The sequence below is a fragment of the Prionailurus bengalensis genome, chromosome B3 (genome assembly GCF_016509475.1).
Source record: "Prionailurus bengalensis isolate Pbe53 chromosome B3, Fcat_Pben_1.1_paternal_pri, whole genome shotgun sequence".
Lineage (NCBI taxonomy): Eukaryota > Metazoa > Chordata > Mammalia > Carnivora > Felidae > Prionailurus > Prionailurus bengalensis.
Window position 1 is genome coordinate 23,989,667 of NC_057355.1, and position 21,441 is coordinate 24,011,107.

Here is a 21,441-nt window from a genome sequence, read left to right on the forward strand (position 1 = left end):
GGTGTAGATGGAATCTAAGTGATCAGCAGGACGTGCGGTGAGCCCAGCGTCCTCCTAAGCCGCCATCTTGCCGCAACTCTAGAATATTCCATTTTAAAGGTAAAAATATCATAGAGGCTTATTCAGGCTCATAACCAAGTGAAGGAAGATCCCTGGCTTTCTCATAACTATTGGGTATCCCTTCTTTTTTTTTTAAATATATGAAATTTATTGTCAAATTAGTTTCCATACAACACCCAGTGCTCATCCCAAAAGGTGCCCTCCTCAATACCCATCACCCACCCCCCATCAGCCCTCAGTTTGTTTTCAATTTTTAAGAGTCTCTTATGCTTTGGCTCTCTCCCACTTTAACCTCTTTTTTTTTTTCTCCCCCCCCCCCATGGGTTCCTGTTAAGTTTCTCAGGATCCACATAAGAGTGAACACATACGGTATCTGTCTTTCTCTGTATGGCTTATTTCACTTAGCATAACACTCTCCAGTTCCATACACGTAGCTACAAAGGGCCATATTTCATTCTTTCTCATTGCTGCGTAGTACTCCATTGTGTATATAAACCACAATTTCTTTATTCATCAGTTGATGGACACTTAGGCTCTTTCCATAATTTGGCTATTGTTGAGAGTGCTGCTATAAACATTGGGGTACAAGTGCCCCTATGCATCAGTACTCCTGTATCCCTTGGGTAAATTCCTAGCAGTGCTACTGCTGGGTCATAGGGTAGGTCTATTTTTAATTTTTTGAGGAACCTCCACACTGTTTTCCAGAGCACTGCACCAGTTTGAATTCCCACCAACAGTGCAAGAAGGTTCCCGTTTCTCCACATCCTCGCCAGCATCTATAGTCTCCTGATTTGTTCATTTTGGCCACTCTGACTGGCGTGAGGTGATACCTGAGTGTGGTTTTGATTTGTATTTCCCTGATGAGGGCCGACGTTGAGCATCTATGGGTATCCCTTCTTTTTTGTTTTTGTTTTTGTTTTTGCAGGGTGGGGAGGAACAATTTACAGCATTTATTGAAGATCTGAATATAGTATGAAACAGTAAAAAAAATGATATGAATGCAAAGCAAGATTTTTCAGCAAAACTTCTCTGATATTTCTTATGAGGACTATGAAATTTCCAAGACTATTTAGAACACATTTGTTAAAACATTAACAATTGTGGTACACGTAGGGAAATTTCTCCTCATAAAAAGATTTATCACCTTCTTCCTCCTTCCCTTCCCAATCTTGATGTCATCTTCCAATGGAGATGAATCCTCCAAGCTGCTCTTTATAGTTTTATCCCTTGTGATTACATACATAAGCTATACAGTTTATAGCGTTTACTTGCTCTTAACTGCCTGTTTTATTGGTTTGTTTTTAGCTTAATATAAGTATACTACATTTATTGTGCCTCACAGACACTGCATTTTTTAAAAGTTTTATTTATGTATTTTTAAATGTTTGTTTGTTTTCAGAGAGAGTGTGTAAGCTGGGGAGGGGCAAAGAGAGGGGGAGAGAAAATTTGACAGTGCAGAGCCTGACGTGGGGCTCAAATTCATGAACCATGAGATCATGACCTGAGCCAATATCAAGAGTTGGAAGCTTAACCAACTGAGCCACCCAGGTGCTCCTTTTTTATTTATTTGTTTGTTTTTAGTAATCTACATCCCTGGAGCTTGAACTCACAACGCCAAGATCAAGAGTCACATGCTCTTCTGACTAAGCCAGCCAGGAGCCCCAAATATTGCATTTTTTTACAGTATGAATGTTTACAACAATCCTGAATTAACCAAGTGTACCTGTGCCATTTTCTGACAGCACTTGCTTATTTCATGTCTCTGTGTCACATCCACAATATTTTAAACTTTTAAATTTATTTATTATAAAGATTTATAACAGTGATCATGATTCACCAAAAGCTAAGTTGATGGGTAGCATTTTTTAGCAATAAAGTATGTTTAAAATAAGGTATGTTCTTTTTTTTTTTTAAGACATAATACTATTACACACATAATAAACTACAGTAGTGCAGTAGAGTGTAAACATAACTTGTATATGCACTGGAAAACCAAAAAATTCATTTGACTCACTTTGTTGCAATAGTCACTTTATTTCAGTATTCTGGAACTGAACCCACAGTATCTCCAGAATATGGCTGTGTTATGTTTTCAATATTTATCTATGCTGTATGTAGTTCCAGTTGTTCATTTTCATCTCCAGATAATTCTATTAATCTCTATGTCTATCACTACTGTATATCTAATACTAACACTTGTGCATATTTGTGTACATTAAATATATGTACCTATGTGTGAGTGATACCATTTTATATGGAATACAAAAAAATCCACAATAGATAGGGCCCTTCTATACCTGATGATTGCCTGAGTCATGTGTAGTGATCATTTATCACCAACACTACTGCCATGATCTTTTAAGTGTGTATATCCTTAGATCCTTACACTTAAAAGTAGGAGTAAACCAGATTCTTATATTCAGCAATGTGAAAAGTGATAAATGGATATTGTGAATAGATATGTGCATGTCTAGCTAGAGGTTTGGCTGGGGAATGAGGGACTAAGAACTCTTGTTTATCTGTAGTTATTTTATTACTACTTAAATTCAAATTTCAGTGTGGTTTAGTCACCACTGGACCTAAGAGTCTGACTTCAGCTTAGGTCATGATCTCATGGTTCATGGGTTCAAGACCCGCATTGGACTCTGTGCTGACAGCTTGGAGCCTGGAGCCTGATTTGGATTCTGTTTCTCCCTCTCCCTCTCTCTCTGCCTGTCCCCTGCTTGTGCTCGCTCACTTGCTAGCTTGCTCACTCTCTCTCTCTCAAAAATAAATAACCAAGAAAAAAATTTTAATTCCATTAAATAGTTCTAATTCTTTATTGGACTGTGAACATGGTAAGGGAAAAATCCACATGATTATTCCTTTTACTGACTAACATGGAATTGTGTATGAAGGCTTGCACTGAAGTTATTCAGGAGTGAGGTAGGAAAAGTTAAAATTTCAGTCATTTATTTATTTATTTAGGCCTATGCTACCATGGTGTATGTGTTAGTCATTAAGTTTATAAAGGGCTGCTGGGAGAAAGGATATTTTCAGTGTTTTATGTCAATCACAGATAAGTCAGGAGGTACATAGATGCTTTTGTAATTCTTTGATTCTCAAAATTAGGATTGCAAGCCTTCCTTATGCGCCCCCACCCCCCACTCTACTGCTTTAACACTCCCTTTCCTCTTTTATCATTTCTGCCAGTGTCCTACTTCATAAAGTTTTCAATATTATCCTCTTGGAGTCTTCTTTTGTGTATTAATTTTCCCAAATAATTTAAAAGGTGGAGAAAGGAAGGGGCTGGAAACTACAATCCAGGTGAAAATGATGGTAGCTCAAAACATGACAAACCAAATATGGCAAAATATTTAAAATCAGTGAGTTGCCATTTCTATATACTATGTAAATTTGCTTCAAAATAAAGTTAACAGTAGCCATTTCTTTAATATATATGTATGTATTTACTTATATATGCATAAAATTCTTCCAGAAGTATACATAGACAGTGATAACACAGGTGATTCTGTATGTCTTAGAGTGGCAGCATGGCAAAGGAAGAGGGATCCAACTAGAGTGTCTATATAACTTATCCAAAATAACATACTTCTGAGAGGAAGAAGAAACTATTCATCATCATGCCAGGACAGTGGTTGTAAACTGAGTCTTCACCAGGAAAATACAGCTATATGGTCATCAGGGATGGAAGGCAGACTTGCCATTACATGTCATTTTGTACATTATGATTTTTCAACATGTGAATATATTAACCATTCAAATTCATAAATTAAAAATAGGCACAGGGGAAAGGTGTTTAGAAATCAAGGTCTTGGTGCTATTAAAATTGATTTTAGGTCCTTTCAGGTAAAAAAAAGTATAGATATTGGGGCACCTGAGTGGCTCAGTTGACTCTTGATTTCAGCTCATGATTCATGAGATAGATAGAGCCCTGTATCAGGCCCTGCACTGACAGTGTGAAGCCTGCTTGGGATTTTCTCTCTCCCTCTCTCTCTCTGCCTCTTCCTCACTTGTGCTCTCTCTCTCTCCAAATAAATAAACTTAAAAAAATATGTAGTTCTATATAACTATGATAGTCCCCAATTTATAATGGTTCAAGTTATGATTTTTCAGCTTTACAATCGTGCAAATGCAATACTCATTTCGTAGAAATCATGCTTCAAATTTTTTTTAAGTATAAACTCCATGTTTGTTTGTTTGTTTTTTCCAGAGAACAATTTCTCTTCAGTACTTAAGGACTTACTTCCTTACATGGACTTCAGTGGAGGTTGTGGGGAAGCACCAGCTGGTCTAAATGTAGGATTTGGGGATGTTTCGGAGGTTCATTTGGTTGAGCTTCTAACCCTTGATTTTAGCTCAGGTCATGATCTCATGGTTTGTGGGATGGAACTCCATGCCAGCTCTGGGCTGAGCATGGATCCTGCTTAAGATTCTTTCCTCTCTCTTTCTCTGCCCCTCTCCCATGCATACACACATTCTCTCTCTCCCTCTCTAAAAGAAAAATAGAAAAGAAAATTTTAATCTGGGTAGGGGTGTTTGGTCTTTTTGTGCTTCACCAGAGCAATTCCTGACCATTTTGCTGTGAATGGCACAACTCCCACAGTAATGTAGCTTCACATACAGCTTGGGAAGCACATAGGCAACTAAGATATTCACTTTGGAAATGTCCCTGGCAGTGGTGGCCTCTACTATGTTCTGAATAAAAGGAACTTTTTTGTTTTAATGTTTTTTTTTTCTTTTTGAGAGAGTGTGTGTGTGAGCAGGGGAGGGGAAGAGAGGAAGATACAGGATTTGAAGTGGGCTATGCGCTGACAGCCTGATCTGGGGCTGGAAGTCATGAACCATGAGATCATGACCTGAGCCAACAGAGCCACCCACATAAAAGGAACTTCTTAATGGCCCTGTCCTTGGGCATGCAGTGGGCATAGCTGGTGCCACAAATAGGCTACATGTGACCCTTTTTGCAACATGGCCATTATTTCTTCTTTTCTTGGTCATCTTGGAAGCAAGGACCCAAGAGAGCAATACTGAAAATTTAATTTTTTTTTTTTTTTATGTTTTCTCAGGCTAGTGATCTAAGGCATGATACTCTTTCTTGATGCTGGACAATAGCAGGGTGCCACAGCTACCAGTCAGCCATGCAGTCTGTGCCCATGCAACCATTATATTTTTCACTTGCAGTACAGTATTCAATAAATCGCATGGGATATTCAACACTTTATTGTAAGATAGCCTTTGTGTTTGATTTTGCCCAACTGTAGGCTAATGTAAGATTTCTGAACACATTTAAGGTAGGCTAGGCTAAGCTATGATGTTTGGTAGGTTAGGTGTATTTAACATTTTTGACTTTTAATATTTTCAACTCAGGCTTATCAGAACATAACCCCATCATAAGTTGTGAAGGATCTGTGTATAGATATATAGATCCATAAAAACTGTGTGTGCATGTATTTTTCACATGTAATTATAATGATACTTGCAATCCCAATCTAGGCACACAGGGTTTGATTTGCCTTCCTCCATTCCCTATCTGTATCACCTTCCTCCACATTGAGAACCCTCTTTCCCAGAGTCTCCCTTGTTTTGTTTTCTCCTCTCCTCCTCTCTTTTCCCCTCCCATTGTTCATTCTTCTGTTCTTCCTTCCTTACCATTGGTTGACAGAGGAACACAATGTAGGCATCATAGGTTTAATATCAAGCTTTCAAAAATGTCACAGAAAATTCAAGCAGTGTTCTGGAAAGAGAAAGGGCTCTTGATCTAGGAGGATGAGGAATATTTGTAGGTACACAGGGCCTGAATTGACAGTGGCTTAGGGAAGCTGTAGGGACCCTGTCAAGTGGGTGTCCCCTCATGAGTGTGGCAACTTATCTGTTTGAGCCTTGGGTGACAGAAGAAGCCCAGGGCCATGGCCAACCCCAGACAACCTTCCATGGGGCTGCCACACAATTTCCTATAAAAGGCATATGTGAATTTTTTTTCCAAGATGGGTCCAATATTTCTTTTCCTATGGAATAGTGAGCATGAGGTCAAAGTCTATGTGATACTTTTTATGTTAGTAATCAGTCTCTGCCACAGGAGAAAAATACATGTTTTCAAGTAAAATTGAATAAAGGAGGTAATAAGTTATATTGTGACATTGTTTTCTTTAAGGGGGCAAAGGATATTTTATGCATAAATATTTTTCTTTCATTCTGCTTATGTCCTCACTTTAGATTCTCAGAAGATACTCCAGAAATCTCTGAATCTGTGTCCTGTTCCATCTGCACATTATTAGTAATGAGTTTTTTTTAATTTAATTTATAATTAGTTAACACAGTGTAATATTAGTTTCAGGTGTACAATATAGTGATTCAACACTTCCATACATCATCCAATGCTCATTTCAAGTGTACTCCTTAATCCCCATCATCTATTTCACCAATCCCTCCATCTACCCACCTCCCCTCTGGTAACCATCAGTTTGTTGTCTACAGTTAAGAGTCTATTTCTTGCTTTGTCTCTCTTTCTTATTTTTCCCTTTGCTTTCTTGCTTTGTTTCTTAAATTCCACTATGAATGAAATCATGTGGTATTTGTCTTTCTCTGACTTGTTTCACCTAGCATTATACTCTCTAGGTCCATCTATATCATTGCAAATGGAAATATTTCATTATTTTTTTCTTAATGTTTATTTTTGACAGAGGGAGAACATGAGCAGTGGAGGGACAGAGAGAGAGAGAGAGGGATAGAGGGTGCTGACAACAGAGAGCCTGATGCAGGCTCAAGCTCAGGAACTGTGAGATGGTGACCTGAGCCAAAGTCAGATGCTTAACTCATTGAGCCACCCAGGTGCGCTGACTTCATTCTTTTTCACTGTTGAGGAATATTCCATTCTATACATATACCACTTCTTCTTTATTCATTCAACAGTTGGTAGACAGTTGGGCTTTTCCCATAATTTGGCTATTGTAGAAAATGTTGCTATAAACATTGGGGTGCATATATCCCTTTGAATTAGTATTTTTGTAATCTTTGCATAAATACCTAGTGGTATAATTACTGAATTGTAGGGTAGTTCTATTTTGAACTTTCTGGGGAAACTCCATACTGTTTTCCAGAGCAGATGTACCAGTTTGCATTCCCAGGAGCAAACAGTGCAAGAGGGTTTCCCTTTCTTCACATCCTTACCAACACCTGTTGTTTCCTGTGTTTGTGATTTTAGCCATTCTGACCAGTGTGAGGTGATCTCTAATTGCAGTTTTGATTTGCATTTCCCTCATGATGAGTGATGTTGAGCACCTTTTTATCTATTCGTCATTTATATATACATAAATTATAATATAATTCCTAAGTATAAAAGGATTAAGCACTAAATGGAAGTCAAATGCATTAAAAAAAAACTATTGAAATTTAAATGGAAAATATTACATTAGCAATATCATAAATTATTTTCCAAAGAATATTGTAGGAAGTAAGGTACATTAAATATTATATAATGACTAAGTCTAGAATATTTTTACTTGCATTCTTGTCCATATAGTTTAAAATTCTAGAGCACTGACTGAATGAGAAGATCATTTTAAAATAAATAATAGAGGAGCATGTGAATAGCTTAGTCAGTTAAGCCTCCAACTCTTGATTTTAGCTCAGGTAATGATCTCAGGGTTTGTAGTTTTGAGCCCCACATTGGGCTCTGTGCTAATAGTGCAGAGCCTTCTTGGGATTCTCTCTGTTTCCCTCACTCTCTGATCCTCTCCCCAGTTGTGTATGTAAGCGCGCACGCTCTCTCTCAAAATAAACAAAGGTAAATTCTTTAAAATAAACAATAGATTGTGGCATATGCCTTCTTTTTTATTCAGAAAAAAATTTAAGATTATTTATTTTGAGAGAAATAGAGCAAGATAATGAGCAGGGGAGGGGCAGAATAGAAGGAGACAGAGAGAGAGAGAGAGAGAGAGAGAGAGAGAGACTCAAGCAGGCTCCATGCCATCAGTGCAAGCCCAATATGTGGCTCTGTCTCACAAACTGTGAAATCACAAGCTGAGCTGAACCAAGACTCAGATGCTTAACTGACTGAGCCACCCAGGGGCCTCACAGTTTTGTTTTGTTTTTAATTTTATTTTTATGTAATGTCTATACTCAAGGTGGGGCTTGAATTTACAACCAAGAGATCAAAGATTCATATGCTCTACTGAACTTAGCCAGCCAGGGCCCCCGGGGTATATGCAATTTTCAGGATAAAAGGAAGATGGCCTTTGTGCTTTTATATGCAAATAATGTTCTTATGGAGATAGTCCTCAGAGTTTCCATTAGCCTTGAGTGACAAGATTCTTTAAGTATTGTGTGAAAAAGAGACAATCTTTTACTGATAGGAGTTTTCCAATTCTATCTGGGTTGGATCTTCTAGATATCTCCAGGAGTAACAGCAATTCATTATAAGGTGGCCAAAGGGTGTCACTAATTTTGAACTGGATCCTGTGGAACATCAAATAGTTTATTTATATGAATCTGTAACGTTTTATGTAGTGCTATCAGCTATGCAGTTGATTCTTTTTTTTAATTAATTTTTTTAGAAAGAGTGTGAGAGGGACAGAGAGAGAGGGAGAGAGAGAAGCTTAAGCAGGCTTCTTGCTCAGTGTGGAGCAATATGTGGGACTTGATCTCAGGACCCTGAAATCATGACTGTTATGCCCAGAATTCGTGATCCCCAAATACCGCTAGGGAGCTGAGTCTGATGTAAAAGCAAAAGAGCCTTTATTCGAGCTAGCTCGAGCTCAATCCCCTACCTGCACCGATGCAGCGGTGAGATACCAGGGAGAGAGACTGACTTTCAAAAGGACAAAGGTTTTATTGGGGCCTAGGGGCAGTTGGTGAGGTAATGGCTATGGCCTCAGCCGATTGGCTGGGGAAGGGTCCGAGTCCTGTTAGGCAGGTGAGGGGGGGGGGTTACTCAAGGGCAGGAGGTGTAGTCAAGGTGAAGGACACAGAACAAGATGGAGTCAGCCGGCATAGGCCCGCCCTTTCATTCCCCCCTTGTCATGTAGCTTCCGGACCCAATCATGGGACCGGCTGCATTTATGGTGACAAGGGGAACAGAGTTTGGAGGTTTATGCAAAGTTCTGGGAAGCAAGTGTCCCTGGGGTGGCTCTGGGAGGTCTGATTAAGTATTGTCCCTGAGCTGGTGTCTATGATCTGCCAGGTGATGTTTTGGGGGGTGTAGGGACTTCCGGCAGCATGAGCAATGACAAGCAGAGTTAACAGAGTTACCAATATTAGGTGGGTCGAATGTGCTGTAGCTTGAGCTTGAGCAGGTTGTGTTGGTCCCGACTGATGGCCCATCGCGTGACGAAGTCCTTCCGGATCGAGGAGGGGTCCGCTGGCTGAGCGTGGGTGTGATGGACCCAGGTTGCGATGCCATCTACCTTGAGAGCAGTGGGGGTTGTCAACACCACGATGTAGGGTACCTTGCAGCGCAGCTCAAGAGTCTCTCAGTGGTGCCTCTTGACGTAGACCCAGTCTCCCGGCCTGTACTGATGAGGTGTCGGGATTGGGCCAGCCTCATAGATGGCACGGAGGCGCGGCCAAATGTCCTCGTGCGCCCTCTGGAGCATGCTCAAGGAAAGAAAAAGTTCTTGATCTTTAAACTCAGCAATAAGTTCAGCTCGAAGGCTGGGAATAACAGGGGGTGGCCTGCTAAACATGATCTTGTAGAGAGTAAAACCCAGAGTGTAAGGAGTGTTTCTAACCCGGTAAAGGGCGTACGGTAGGAGAGTCACCCAGTCCCCACCAGTCTCCATGGTTAATTAGGTAAGGGTCTCTTTTAGGGTTCTATTCATTCTTTCTACCTGTCCTGAGCTGTGGGGCCTATAAGCACAATGTAATTTCCAGTTTGCCCCCACCGCCTTGGCTACTGCCTGTGTTACCTGTGAGATAAAAGCTGGTCCATTGTCTGATCCTACCATGGCAGGAAAGCCATACCTGGGTAAGATGTCTTCTAGTAGCTTCTTAGCCACCGTCTGAGCCGTTTCATGCTTGGTTGGGTATGCCTCCACCCAGCCAGAGAAGGTGTCTGTAAATACTAAAAGATATTTAAAACGATAGTTTCCTGGTTTGACTTCAGTGAAGTTGACTTCCCATTGGGCTCCCAGCCTGGTGCCTCTGAACCTGGTTCCTTTTTTATTTGCTGTGGCTCTCGCGTTGGTGAGTTGGCAGGTCTTGCAGGCAGATACAACTTGCTCTATTTTGGTGTCCTGTTGGTGAATCTTGATTCTGGCATGTCGGATTAAGTCTTTTAATTTTCAGGCCCCCATGTGAGACCGATGCATGTGCTCTAATATTGAGACTGTGAGCTGGTCTGGCAGCACGAGCTCCTTGTTAGGTGTATACCACCATCCTTTTATCTCCTGGGCCATGGGGAGTTTCTTGATCCACTGTAACTCCTCCTGGGAGTATTTGGGCTGGTCTGGTAAAACTGGGTCTCCCAGGTCCGGTAGTTGTACGGTCATGATGGGGACTGGAGTAAGGGCTACTGCCTTGGCTGCCTGGTCAGCCTTTCGATTATCTCTAGCTACTGGGTTATCAGCTTTTTGGTGCCCTTGGCAGTGGATAATGGCTAGTATGGCAGGAAGCCATAAGGCCGTAAGCAGGTGAAGTACCTCCTGCTTATTTTTTATAGTCCGTCCTTCTGCCATCAGTAACCCCCTCTCCTGATAAATTGCCCCATGAATATGAGCTGTGGCAAATGCATAATGGCTGTCTGTGTAGATGTTAAGCCGTTTTCCAGCTCCCAGCATCAGTGCCTTGGTGAGGGCTATGAGCTCTGCTTGCTGGGCTGACATTCTGGAGGGTAGAGCCTCCGCCCATACGGTGTCCGTTTCAGTGACCACCGCTGCACCCACATACCTGTGTCCGTCTCGCACAAAGCTGCTGCCATCAGTGAACCAAGTGCCTCGGCATCGGGGAGGGGCCGGTCGGTCAGGTCCGTCCGGAATCCATGTACTTGTTCCAGGATTCCTGCACAGTCATGTAGTGGAGCACCTAGGTCAGGGTCGGGCAGCAGGGTTGCAGGATTGAGGGCTGCACTGGGGTGGAACCGCACTCGTGGAGGGTTGAGTAGGAGGCTCTGGTAATGAGTCATACGTGTATTGCTCATCCATCTATCCGGAGGCTGTTTCAGGACCCCTTCAATGGCGTGTGGGGTCATGATCCAGATCTCCTGTCCTAGTGTCAGTTTGTCTGCATCCTTGACTAGGAGTGCTGTCGCTGCAATAATTCTTAGGCATGGTGGCCAGCCGGCAGCCACTGGGTCTAGTTTCTTAGACAGGTAAGCCACTGGGCGGTTCCAGGGGCCTAAGGCTTGAGTTAGAACCCCTTTTGCTATTCCCTTATGTTCATCTACAAAGAGGTGGAAGGGCTTTGTAATGTCTGGTAGGCCCAGGGCTGGGGCACTTAGGAGGGCCTTTTTTAACTGATTAAAGGCAGTTTCTTCTTTTTCAGCCCATTTAAATGTGTTCCCCTCTTTGGTAGCTTCATAGAGGGGCCTGGCGATCTCAGCAAAACCTGGAACCCAGAGGCGGCAGTAGCCGGCTGATCCTAGGAATTCCCTCACTTCTCTTCGGGAGGTGGGAGTAGGGATCTTTAGGACAGTTTCTCTTCTGGCATCTGATAACCGCCGCTGTCCGCCCTCCCTGCATATCTGAGCCTTCTTCGCGGATGCCCGGTACCCTAAGGCCCCCAGGTAGCCAGCAGGTCCTGGGTCCCTCACTCACAGTCTTTGGCCATGTCGGCAGCAATCAGGATGTCATCTACATACTGTAGAAGGGTGAGGCCAGGGTGCTCCCTTCTGTACTCACCCAGGTCCTCGTGTAGTGCCTCATCGAAGATGGTGGGTGAATTTTTGAATCCCTGAGGTAGCCGTGCCCACTGTAGCCCTCCTCCGGATCATGCCACTCAAAGACGAACGAGGGTTGGCTCTGGGGTGCCAGCAGCAGACTGAAGAAGGCGTCCTTTAAATCTAGTACAGTATACCAGATCCTGGAGGGCGCCAAGGAGCTCAAGAGAGTATATGGGATGGGAACAGTTGGGTGTATGTCCGGGACCCTCTTATTTACTTCCTGGAGGTCTTGTACCTGTTGGTAGTCATTTGTGTGAGGCTTTTTGACCAGCAGTAAGGGGGTGTTCCAGGCAGACTGGCAAGGAACTAGTACCCCTAGTCTTCGTAGTCTCCAGATGTGTGGCTGAATCCCCTTCCAGGCCTCCTTAGACATGGGGTATTGTTTGATCCTTACCGGACTCCCCTCCTGGCTTGAGCTCTACCAGGACTGGGGTCCTGTGAGCGGCTAGTCCCATCCCCCTCATCTCTGCCCGAACTGAGGGGAATTCTTGTAGCCATCTGTCTATATTATTCTCTCTCGGGAGCGCCTCCTGGTGGAGGAGGTATTCATCCTCCAGTTTCATGGTCAGGACCTGGATGGGGTGGCCCTTGCCATCGGTGACCTGAGGCCCCCCTTGTCTGAAAGTTATCTGAGCTCCAATCTTGGTCAGTAAGTCCCGTCCTAACAGCGGGTAGGGGCATTCTGGTATTACCATAAAGGAGTGGGATACCTGGCCCGTTCCCAAATCTACTGTTCTTCGGGTAGTCCATGAATACTAGCTCATACCAGTTGCCCCTTGTACCCAGGACTTCTTGCTAGCTAGTTTTCCTTGTGGGGTGCAAAGGACCGAATGTTGTGCTCCGGTGTCGACAAGGAAGTCAATAGGGGTCCCCTCCACTTTAAGAGTTACCCTGGGTTCGGGGAGAGGGTCCGAACCCCGACTCCCCTAATCACTTAGTTCATCTAGCTCTAGGACTTTTACTCAATCAGGCTTGCTTCCCTTCCCGCCGGCACTTTTTGGACAATCTCGAGCCCAATGCCCTATCTCCTTGCAGTATGTGCACTGATCCTTCTGCAGCCTCTGCTTCCCCCCCTTGGTGGTTCCTTTACCTTTTCTTGCACCAGCTGCCAGCTGCCAGAGACGGCGGTCTCATTCCTCGGGGAAGTCAGCAGTGGTAGCTAGTAGTATTCTGGCCAGGTCTCGAGTCTGCTTACTGCTGGCAGCCACCATGGCGTGAGTCTGCTTGTCCTCAGGAGGCTCCAGGTTATTATATACTTTTTCAGCTACCACCAGTAACTCCTGCAGACTTTTTTCTCCTAGTCTATCTATTTTCTGTAATTTTCTCCTAATGTCTATGGCCGATTGGTTTACAAATGCCATGATAACAGCTGCCTTGCTTTCCGGAGCCTCTGGATCCATGGGGGTATAGGTACGGAATGCCTCCATGATCCATTCTAAAAAGGCAGCCGGAGATTCATCTTTTCCCTGTTGTACATTTCCTACCTTGGCCAAATTGGTTGGCTTTCTAGCAGCCATTCGGAGACCCCCCATTAGAGTCTGGCGGTGGACCCGGAGCCTCTCCTTACCTTCTGCTGTGTTGAAATCCCACTGGGGCTGAGTTAAGGGGAAGGAGGCATCTATCTGAGCCTGGTAGGTGCTGGGATTCCCGTCTGTGCCCGGAACTAGTTTTCGAGCCCCATTGAGGATTCTTTCTCTTTCTTCAGTTGTGAACAGGACCTGCAAAAGCTGCTGGCAATCGTCCCACGTGGGCTGATGGGTAAAAAGAACAGGGTCTAATAAATCAATAAGCCCTGCCGGTTTCTCAGAAAACTTAGGATTCTGAGCTTTCCAATTGTAGAGGTCACTAGTGGCGAAAGGCCAATAGTGATGGGGCTGATTCCCCTCCGCGTTTGGGGTCCAGTGGCTCGCAGGGTCAGAATAGTGGAGTCGGCGGAGGCGGATTGCTCCCTCTGAGCCCTTTGTCTGGTAAAGGGCGGGCTTCTCACTGGAGCGTTTCCGCCTCCCGCTCTCGGAACAGCGTCTGCCTCCCCCGAGGGGGAGGATGGTGTTCTTCCGGCATCCTAGAGGGGTTATACGGGGGAGGAAAAATTAATTCTTCTTCAGTACCCCCCTGTAGGACAGGGTAGAGGGGTGCTGAAGGCTGGGTAAGACTTTTCTTCTTCTTTGTCCCCTGCAAAGCAAGAATGGGTTTTGGTTCTAGAGGGAGCGGGGCTAGGAAGGGCTTAAGCCAAGAGGGTGGGTCTTCTACAAGGTCCTGCCAAATGATAATGTAAGGGAGCTGGTCAAGATGGCCCGTCTTAGGCCAAGAGATGATACTCCTTACTCGGTGGATGGTAGGGAGGTCGAAGGTCCCCTCTGGTGGCCATCCGACATTGAAAGTTGGCCACTTGCTAGAACAAAAAAACTGCAACCGACCCTTTCGGACTTCCACACTGAGGTTGTTAGCTCTTCCCCTCACATCCTTAAAGTGATCAATCATAATACTTAGAGGAGTAGTCTGAGTCTGTCCCATAAGGTCCATCCAGTAAGTCCACAGAACAAAACAGAGAAACACAAAAACAAACAGAGGGCCCCTAGAAAGTCTTCCAACTCCATGGAAGCAAAACTGAGAGCTAGCTTAGACATTTGAGGGGATTCCATGTCCCTCCAGAAGGGAGGATCGGAACGTCTTCCAAAACTCCCAGCCCGTGGTCCTCCAGTGCGTCCACTTAGACCGCGTCAGACACTACCAGAATTCCAGAAGTGAGCTCACACAGAAAAGACAGAACAAACAGACACTAACCGTGGCCACTCAGGCTCTCCGGGTCGGGGGTCCCTCGGGGGTCTTGGGGATCCCGGGCCGAGCCCCCAAATGTTATGCCCAGAATTCGTGATCCCCAAGTACCACCAGGGAGCCGAGTCCGATGTAAAAGCAAAAGAGCCTTTATTCAAGCTAGCTCGAACTCAATCCCCTACCTGCACTGACGCAGCGGTGAGATACCAGGGAGAGAGACTGACTTTCAAAAGGACAAAGGTTTTATTGGGGCCTAGGGGCAGTTGGTGAGGTAATGGCTATGGCCTCAGCCGATTGGCTGGGGAAGGGTCCGAGTCCTGTTAGGCAAGTGAGGGGGGGTTACTCAAGGGCAGGAGGTGTGGTGAAGGTGAAGGACACAGAACAAGATGGAGTCAGCTGGCGTAGGCCCGCCCTTTCAATGACCTGAGTCAAAATCAAAAGTCAGATTCCTGAACAACTGAGCCACCCAGGCGCCCCCAGTTGATTCTTTTGTTTGTTTGTTTGTTTTTTAGTAATCTCTACACCCAACGTGAGGCTTGCATGACACCAAGATCAAGAGTCACAAGCTCTTCCGAGTGAGCCAACCAGTTGCCCCTATGCAGCTGATTCTTGAATTTTTTTTTCTTTTTGCTGTATCTATCAGGTAGAGGGAAATGGTCTCATAGATACTCATGAGATACTCTCATATACTTTTTTTTTTTTTTTGAGGCATTTTTTTTTTTAAGTAGGCTCTATGCCCAACCTGGGGCTTGAACTCATCACCCTGAGGTTAAGAGTCACATGCTCTACTAACTGAGACAGCAGGGCACCCTCTTTCAACCATTTTTGTTTTCAGCTTATCAAACTCTCAATTCAGAAAATGTCACTATGTGATGCTTAAATTCATTGTGTATTACATGAAGAGATTCAGTATCTGTTGTTGTTTATCCAACCCTTTATTCTCTTTCCAAGTCTCCCTTTAACCTTTTGTTCTTTGACTAAATGGTAGAGTATCATTTCAAGATCAGGTATCAATTTTTGGAACACTTCCTTATGTTACCAGATCATCTTCATTCAGTGGAATTATTTCAGGAGTTTCTGCCATTAACTGAGTTCAGTGGCCAAACATTTCATCTGAATAACTAATGTTTATTGAGCATTTGAATTGGTGACTGTCTCCATTCCAACAAGTGATAATGTATTCTAACATTCTGTCATATCATTACATGTTCCTTCATATTCTTTTTTTAAGTAATCTCTATACCCAATGTGGGACTCAAACTCACAACCCTGAGATCAAGAGTGGCATGATGTTCTACAAACCAAGCCAGCCAGGTGCCTCTCTTCACATTCTTTAATAAGCTCTACTTACCCATCTTAAAAAAAAAAAAAAGTTTATTTATTTTGAGAGAGAGGGAGAGAAAGCACAAGTAGGGGAGAGGCAGAGAGAGGGAGAGAGAGAATCTCAAGCAGACTCCACACTGTCAGCACAGAGCCCAACATGGGGCTTGATTTCATGAACGATGAGATCATGACCTGAGCAGAGATCAAGAGTCGGATACTCAACTGACTAAACCACCCAGGTGCCCCATATTCTTCTTAAGCATCTTAACATCTTCCACATCTGTTATACAATCTGGATCTAGATCTTGCCAATTCACTGGCATATGCTTGTGATATTCTTAGCCTTATGATGAAAATAATAATGATAATAAAAAAAAAGTGTGGGAACTTCAGTCAAATTATCTGTGCATCAGTTTTCTTACTCTTTTCAGAGAATGTTATAGAAAATAAAGAAGTCCATATATTTAAAAAAAAAAGTTTCGAGTACTTGAAGCCCACAAGTTAACTAGTTCTTTTGTCTTTCTCTCCTAACCAGTGGGGTTCTGGAACTGGCATTGGTGTGGGAGCTAGAGAAGAGTGGTACTCAAGGCTAGCTGAATATTGAGTATTAAGTTTTCTGAACACGATTCCAATGTGTGGGGAGTTTTTCCCCATACCATCAAGCAATTCTTGGAGACCATCTGGGTGACCTATAATTGAACTCCATTCTGACACCATCTATCCACAGATAACATCAGATTCCACAGGTTAAGGATTCAGACCCACAAAACTACCCCTTCATTCATATGCCAATTTCCAAATTCAGGTTGTTACCTGTGCTTCTTACCAACTGGCTGTAATTCAGATTCATATGGCCTCCTCCTTAGGTGGGATTAATTTGCTAGATTGACTCCTAAGACTCAAGTAACCAGTTTATTCACAGATTACAAGTTTATTACAAAAGATATAATGAATAGCTAGATGGAAAGACACACATGGCAAAGTCCCAAACAAAGGAACTTGTTTCTCCATGGAGTTTGGGTCCAGAACGTTGCACATGGAACCATTGTTTCAGCAACCTGGAAGCTCTCCTAACCCTAACTTTGTGGGGTTTTATGGAGGTTTTATTACATACGAATGGTTGATTGGATCAGTTTACAATGGCTAATAATTTAATCTTCAGCCCATCTCCCCCTCCCACAATATCAGGGACATAGGACTGAAAATTCCAACCCTCTAATCACATGGTTCTGGCAACCAAACCAGACCCCTTCTTTCCAGACCTTCTAATGTTACCTCATTAACATAACCAAAGGTAATTTTAGCACTCTCATCACAGAAAATTCCAAGAATTTTAGGAGCTCTGTGCCAGAAAGGGGGTGAAGATATATATTATAAATCACAGTACAAAGGTAGCAAGTTCCCCAGAGGTAAGGTCTCACCTTTAGGGTTGCAGCTCAATATTCTGTGACCCATGAGCCAGCCCTGGTAGCAAGTTTCAACCATTGTGGTACTCTCCCCAGCCTATCTCTTACCACCACAGAGCCACTGCTACTTCTATTTTTTTTTAGTTTTGCCTGGTGACAATCCTCTCATAAGCTTACTATACTGTACTTATCCCTGTCTTTACTAGCAATGACGTCGCATATACCAAATGATTTCAAGTTTGTTTGTTTGTTTTTTTTTTTGAGTATAATGTGTTTCCCAGCAGTGAGAGTCATTGATTCTAAAACGATGATTGAAAATTCACTTTTTGCCAGCTCATTTGTGGAATTGTTGGTAAGAAATCTATGGCTCTTATGGGGAGCTGATTTGGAAAAGAGAGAAGGCAAGCAGTCAGACAATCTACTGTTTATGAAAGGATGATGAGCTAAGTACAGTGTGTTTGTGAATGTACTGTTTCAGACCCTAGCAGAAGACACCCAGGTAGGGATTCTTAAGGAAGACATGATTGGGTTAGGGCTCCAGGGTATGGAAAGGGGGTGGATTTTATGGAGGTTCACAGGCCAGGAGACTAAGCTTGGAGATACTTCCAAAAAGGGAAAATATCTGTTTCACAGACATAGGGAGTGAGAAGAGAGAGACAAGGTATGGGGTTTGATGGGTTATTAGGCCCCATGGAATGGAGGATACATGGCATGCATTGAAGGATTGTTACTGGGTTAGTCTTCTGGTAAGATATGGAGAAGTCTACAGGATAACTGGAAAAACAGAAAGAATTGGATCATAAAGACACATTTGGTACTGGTTCAAACTGCATTTATACTAGCAGTCAGTAAGTACAACCTGTGGCCAAATCCAGACTTCTACCTGTATGTATGTGGCATGTGGGCTAAAATTGATTATGTTTTCAAGTAGCTGGGAAAAATCAAGAGGATACTATTTCTTCAAATTTCAGTGTCCATAAGTAGAATTTTATTGGAATACAATTATGTCCATTTGGTTATGCATTGTCTTTGGCAGCTTTTTGCACTGTAGCAGCAAAGTAGTTGCAACAGAGACCTATGGCTCTTAAAGCCTAAAATATTTGCTACCTGGCTCTTTACAGAAGAAGGTTGCTAACCCCTGATTTATATAATTAAACTATTGTTGAATGTCCATGTAGGTGTAGTCATTCAATTACTTGTGTGTATGTTGTGGGAGATCACAAGTTAGGAACATAAAACCCCTTTATCTTAGAGGTTACATTCTGGTGGACATTAGATTAATGTTTAATTGGTGTGTTTATTTGAAATGCAGATAGAAGTACTAGCATATGGAATGTGCTTTGTGTTAAGGTGTCTCTACCTCTGAAAACCTCCTGAAAGGCTTCCTGAAGTTTGTACTGTCCAAACTAAAATAAGGAGGGAGAGAAAAGCCCTAGGCTAGATGCAAGAGTCTGACCTGAGATTCAGATGTGACAGGACCATGGAGGAATGGGGACTGTTTCTTGTCTTGAATGTGAAGTAGGGAGTGTTTTGAGGACAGTATTGGGAAGAGAGAGAAGTCATGAAACATCTCAAGGAGAGTGACCTATACCAAGTTATTTGGATTGGAGGTTGCTTTGCTCCCATACTTGAACATGTGGCTTGTTTGGTGCAAATGTAATCAAGGGAAACTTCAAACAGGAGAGCTTTCAGACCAATGGAATCTGAGAAGTTGCCCCCAAATAAGGTGAAGTATGAGAAGGTTCCTCCTGCTTTTAGGAAAAGTGAACTGTAGATGTTCATTCTTTGTGTTGGTTATATTATTTCTCCATTTTGCAGCCTTTCTGCTTCTTCTGACTGAAAATGTCTGTGACTATCTTGTGAATTGTGTAATAATGAGTCAGTATCCTCCTAAAACATATAATTATTTATATTCTGTTATTTTTTGCTTAAAACTTGTCTCTAAGAATCAGGGATAGCTTAACAAGCCCTTTGTCATCAAGGCCAATCTTGATGACATATTAACTTTCAGGGAGCCCAGATTCCTGATATCTGGTAAAACCGGTGAGAGGGTTGGAAACCAGAATCTCAGTGGAAACAGTCAGATTTGAGTGTAGCATAAGTTTGGATCAATGGATTAGTGGCAATTAAGGCCAGGGGAGTAGTGACCAAAACAACTTTAGTTAGTATTAATAATCAATAGAATTAATTGTTTTTTTTTTTTCAGAATTGTTGATAGAAAAAATAAATGTTTTACCAGTCACTTATAAAGTAAAATCCAAAACAATGTCCCTGGAAATGTATAACAGAGTGACATTTTTTAGTACTTTAAAATTTGCATCTGGACTTGATTTTCATGAATCTCCTAACTTTCTAATTTGTCATAATGCTTTGTACTATCTGTGTGTGTGTGGTCAAATACATATAAAATAAAATTTACCATCGGAATCACTTTTAAGTATATAGCTCAGTAGCATTAAATGTGTTACATTGCGGGGCGCCTGGGTGGCACAGTCAGTTAAGCGTCCGACTTCAGCCAGGTCACGATCTCGTGGTCCGTGAGTTCGAGCCCCGCGTCAGTCTCTGGGCTGATGGCTCAGAGCCTGGAGCCCGTTTCTGATTCTGTGTCTCCCTCTCTCTCTGCCCCTCCCCCGTTCATGCTCTGTCTCTCTCTGTCCCAAAAATAAATAAAAAACGTTGAAAAAAAATTTTTAAATGTGTTACATTGCTCTGCAATCATCAACCATTCATCTCCAGAACTCTTCATCTTGCAAAACTAAAACTCTGTACCCATTAAACAATAATTCTCCTTCCTGTCTATCCTGAGCCCCTGGAAATGAGTATTTTATTTTTTTGTCTTTATAAATTTGACTACTCTAGATACTTCATATAAGTGGAATCATACAACATTGTCCTTTGCTATCTGGCATATTTCACTGACATAATGTCTTCACGGTTCATCCATATTGAAGCATATGACAGAATTTTCTTCCTTTCTAAAACTAATATTCCATTGCATTTATATGCTACATATGGGTAATAGTGTTTCCTAAAAAATATATATATATATGTATACATATATATGTAATGTATATATATGTAAGTAATGTGTATATATATGTATTGTGTATATATGTAATGTGTATATATGTGTGTGTGTATGTATGTGTATATATATATGTGTATATATATATGTGTATGTGTGTATGTGTGTATGCATGTGTGTATATATATACATATATATATATGTGTATGTGTGTATGTGTGTATGCATGTGTGTATATATATATATATATATACACACATGCAGTTGTCTCCCCGAAGGGCTGAGTGGAAGGCACAAGGGAGGGTGCCATTCAGGATTAGTATTTGGGATCCAAGGCCAGACAACTGTATGGGCCACTGGTCGGGTAGGCCTCAGGAATCCTCTCTGGCAGCTACAGCTGGGCCTTGAAAATAACATGGTGATGTTCCAGGTTCTATGCCGAGTGATCCTGCACTGCTTCTGGACCCCAGGCACATGGTGTTGTCAGACTTTGGTATTGGGTCCCCATGGGGAGAGAGCCTTAGCTAGGGTTAGGGTGTGTGTGTGTATATATATACATACACACATTAGGAAACACTATTACCCATAGCAGATGTACCATTATACATTTCTTTTTTTTAAATATGAAATTTATTGTCAAATTGGTTTCCATATAACACCCAGTGCTCATCCCAACAGGTGCCCTTCTCAATACCCATCACACACCCTCCTTCCCACCCCCCATCAACCCTCAGTTTGTTCTCAGTTTTTAAGAGTCTCTTATGCTTTGGCTCCCTCCCTCTCTACCTCTTTTTTTTCTTTTCTTTTCTTCCCCTCCCTCATGGTCTTCTGTTAAGTTTCTCAGGATCCACATAAGAGTGAAAACATATGGTATCTGTCTTTCTCTGTATGACTTATTTCACTTAGCATAACACTCTCCAGTTCCATCCACGTTGCTACAAAAGGCCATATTTCATTCTTATTGCCACATAGTATTC

The 21,441-nt window shown here is 42.5% G+C and overlaps 2 pseudogenes; both read right to left on the minus strand.

The window, feature by feature from the left end:
• Positions 1-4,310: 4,310 nt before the first annotated feature.
• LOC122467833 lies at positions 4,311-5,061 on the minus strand (annotated as a pseudogene).
• A 3,343-nt stretch (positions 5,062-8,404) lies between these two features.
• LOC122467997 lies at positions 8,405-16,356 on the minus strand (annotated as a pseudogene).
• Positions 16,357-21,441: the final 5,085 nt, after the last annotated feature.